This window comes from Haliotis rubra, unplaced genomic scaffold, assembly GCF_003918875.1.
Source record: "Haliotis rubra isolate DU_JTF1 unplaced genomic scaffold, ASM391887v1 Scf1367, whole genome shotgun sequence".
NCBI classification, from domain to species: domain Eukaryota; kingdom Metazoa; phylum Mollusca; class Gastropoda; order Lepetellida; family Haliotidae; genus Haliotis; species Haliotis rubra.
In genome coordinates, this window is record NW_025765300.1 from 153,655 (window position 1) to 158,093 (window position 4,439).

The window sequence follows — 4,439 nt, forward strand, 5'->3', positions numbered from 1 at the left end:
ATTTCTGATATACTAAATGGAAAGATTAACTCTGCTTAATACTTATTCACATTGAGTTTACCTGTTACGATATGTTTTTTCTTCGAGGACTGGACAACTAAATGTGTCTTACCGATATTCATTCATACAGGAATGGAATATACGAAATTTTAAAAGCTTTGGGTTAGCCATTTTGACAGTTAGCAAACAGCGCAAAAGTATCGAGTTACTTCTCTTTACCCGATGCATTCGGGTAGACGTCGGTACCTTTCAGACACATAGTTTATGGGAGATAAGCAGTGTATGTTCCGATTGACGGGACATTCTCACAAGTGCACATACGACTTTAATGAACGCAGTAACTTGTACCCATATAGTACTGAGTGAGTATGGTTTTACGCCGCTTTTAGCAATATTCCAGCAATATCACGGCGGGGAACACCAGAAATGTTGTTCACATATTGTACCCGTGTGGGGAATCGAACCTGGGTCTTCGGCGTGACGAGCGAACACTTTAACCACAAGGCTAGCTCACCGTTACATGTTGGTACTGAAAGATTAGACTACCCGCTGTCTAACGTGAAAGGAGAGACCCGTGAAGATCCGGGCTAAAATTGATCTTCAGCAACCCATGCTTCAGTTATCCGAAAACAGGTGTTTAGCGATTTTGTTTTGCCACTGCACGTGCGTCTTGAAAACCAACGGTTTTTGTCTAAGACCTTGTGTTTGCATTGTGTGGACGTTTGTCCAATCAAACCCTAACCCTTATCAAAACAAAAAGACTACAACGTCATCGTTTGTCGTGATCACGTCAGTACGGCAAACGTGACTTGCTGATATAGTATTTCATATTTTCACCTGTCACTTAGTTTTGTTTCTTGTTTTACGCCGCACTCAGCAATATTCCAGATACATGGCGGGGGTCTGTAGATATTCGAGTCTGAACCAGACAATCCAGTGATCAACAGCATGAACTTCGATCTCCGAAACTGGGATACGCCGAGAAGCCTCAAACAAATCAGCAAGCCAGACCACCCGATCCCTGTAGTCGCCTCTTACGACAAGCTGGGTTTTTTTCCCCAGTCGCTTCTTTATTATTTTAGTCGAAATGTCTATTAGTTGAATTCGTTACATCCGTAGTTTAACGTCTGTCAAAACCCACGTTACTATGTCACCTTTGTGCCCAATAATGTGTAATGTGAAATTGGCGTCGTATGAGATGTGACGTGTATTGTATGATGCCTGTAATATCCCCGTGTGTTCCATTTCCTGTATGAAATACATCACCATCGAATAATTATCTCTTATTTGTTTCACTTTTCACCATGAAAAGCAGCTGTCTACCATATACCCACCCTATCTTCCTTATACACTGCACCCGTGGAGGTCCGGGTTAGAATAGTGATCTTCAGTAACCCATGCTTGTCGTAAGAGGCGACTAACGGGATCGGGTGGTCAGGCTCACTGACTTGGCTGACACATGTCATCGGTTCCCAATTGCGCAGATCGATGCTGATGCTGTTGATCACTGGATTGTCTGGTCCAGACTGCATTATTTACAAACCGCCACTATATAGCTGGAATATTGCTGAGCGCGGCGTATAGCTGGACTCACTCACCCCTTGTACACTGGGGAACGAAACACCACATCCCCACGTATACTATCGGCTTCTCCGACGACACCTAATCCTCAATTTTGGGCCGCTCCAACAACTCAACTCCAACATTCGGAAGTCCACGTTCCATCCCTTTTTGTTTATCAGCGCCACGAGCCCAGTTTCCTGCTAATCCCAATGTCGTACTCTGAACCCTAATCCCAATATCTGCTGGTGAGGTTCCTAAACCCTCTCTTTGATATCCTGATATCTGCCGGTGGTGTGGTGCGAACCCTAAACCCTCTCTTTGATATCCTGATATCTGCCGGTGGGGTGGTTCGAACCCTAAACCCTCTCTTTGATATCCTGATATCTGCCGGTGGTGTGGTGCGAACCTTGTACCCTCTCTTTGATATCCTGATATCTGCCGGTGGTGAGGTTCGAACCCTAAACCCTCTCTTTGATATCCTGATATCTGCCGGTGGTGAGGTTCGAACCCTAAACCCTCTCTTTGATATCCTGGTATCTGCTGATGAGGTTTGGGCTCTGAATGCCATCTCTGATATCCCGATATCTGCCGGTGGTGTGGTGCGAACCTTGCACACCCTCTTTGATATCCTGATATCTGCCGGTGAGGTTCGAACTCTGAATGTCTGAACTCTCTGATATCCTGATATCTGCCTGTGTGGTTCGAACCTTGTACCCCTCTTTGATATCCTGATATCTGCCTGTGTGGTTCGAACCCTGTACCCCGTCTCTCATATCATGATATCTGCCGGTGGTGTGGTGCGAACCTTGCACACCCTCTTTGATATCCTGATATCTGCCGGTGAGGTTTGATCTCTGAATGCCATCTCTGATATCCTGCTGTTTACTGACCATAGGAAGGGTGAATACAGAACTCCATTCTATGATATTCTGGTATCTACTTGTTAGGATTTATCTGTGAAATCCGTTCAATGATATCTTGATATCGGCTGGTGAGGGTCGCACCCCAATTCTCGTCCGTGGATGTCCTGATGGACGCACTCACTGTTACTGAAAGGTCAAACGCGACAGTTCACACGCAGCCATTATGTCCGCCCCGGCACCTCAATGAGATTAAGCCTCTACTGCTTCACGGAAACAGAAAGAAATACTCAGGAAATATCTGAGATGGTTTTTGCCACAGGGCTGCTAATTTCTTGAACATAGCGCAAACAGCGACCTCCGTGACACCATTGGATCGGCAAGCATCTACCACAAGCACGCACACCTCTCAGGACAATGCTGACCTCACGCGACCAAACAAATGTCACGTGTTACGTCCGCGATGACACAGCGAGTCTACACACTGTCTCCAAGATGGAGTCTGGAATTCGCCATGCCGCGCTTGTTTGCAGCTTGATTAGATCGGAACCTGCATGCAAATAGCAAATCAATGTTTTTGGTTGTATATTACGTGATTGATCTACGTGACTAGACAGTTAGTCTATGAGGGTCGCTGGTAGGGTGCTTGATGAAAGTCGTTACGCGATAGCTGTCAGTGAGTTGCTGAGTTTAGTTTTACGCCGCACCCAGCAATATTGCAGCTATATAGCGGTGGTCTGTAAATAATCGAGTCTGCACTAGACAATCCAGTGATCAACAACATCTGTCAGTTGTCTATATGTTATAATCATGATCATAAATATTTATAAGCACGTGTTTATCCCTGTCCCGGCGTTCTGTCGAGTCTGCACCAGACAATCCAATGATCAACAACATGAACATCGATCTACGCATTTGGGATACGGTGACACATGTTAAACATGTCACCATGACCATCCGATCCCCTTAGTCACTTCTTACAACATCTGTAAGGGTCGGATGGCCCAATCGTGATGCTAGAAAACTACTTATATGGGTTCGAATCCTTGGTATACACTGATGATGTTGCAAGTTATGCCAGCAACGCACCCATAATCATGGTTCCCCCAAACCCGAATTATTTCGGCTGTTATCTTTCAGTAAGCCGACACACATCTGTACAGCGTAGATCATGGTCTAATGGGGCGTAAATGCCATTCGCACGTTTACATTATGAAAACTGCTATTTGTTCCAGTTTATAAATATATGATCCAACTAACGTCATATATCATGATTCGGGTATTAGGTTACACAACACCAAATGTTTTCCCATAGACTTCTATAGTAACCTTATAATTTTTTAAAAAATAGACAGGCTTTCAACAGCCATTCCATGTACACATTGGTACACTCTGGCCTTTAAACTACCATAAAACACAATATCTGGCCAACTTGTCCGGCTCGTTCTGCGAGCACAGGAAGCGGAACACATCAACCCCAGTTCCGCACCAAATGTCACCTACTGGAAAATATCTGTACACACAATAAGCATAAGTGATGGTGATAAAAATGACAGCACTAAATACTTAAAATTGTGGTCAGTTTTGATTACTGGTTGGATGTGCTTTTAAAAAACAAACATCTTACACTATTTCATCCAATCACAGCTGTCACATATCTCTGTCTCTCTTGACTTGTTTTAACCTAAAAGATCTGTTCTCCCGCGTGACCGCTCATCTGATAGTGAACTACCTGAGGGAAGTTGATCTGTATCATAAATTGTAAATCTGAAATGTAACTATCATAAATTGTAACTGTGAAATGTGACTAACAAATTGCCTGCCTTTAAATTTGATGCTATGACTTTTTCTGCTTTTAAATCACAATGTAATGAATATATGTTTTTGAAATAAAACTCATTCCAAGTACGTACTTACAATGTTTATTAATGTTTACATACGGACCGGCTCAGCGAGCAAGCGATACTGATTTAGTGTAGTGGAACCATTACCATATTTATCGCTCAAATGATATAA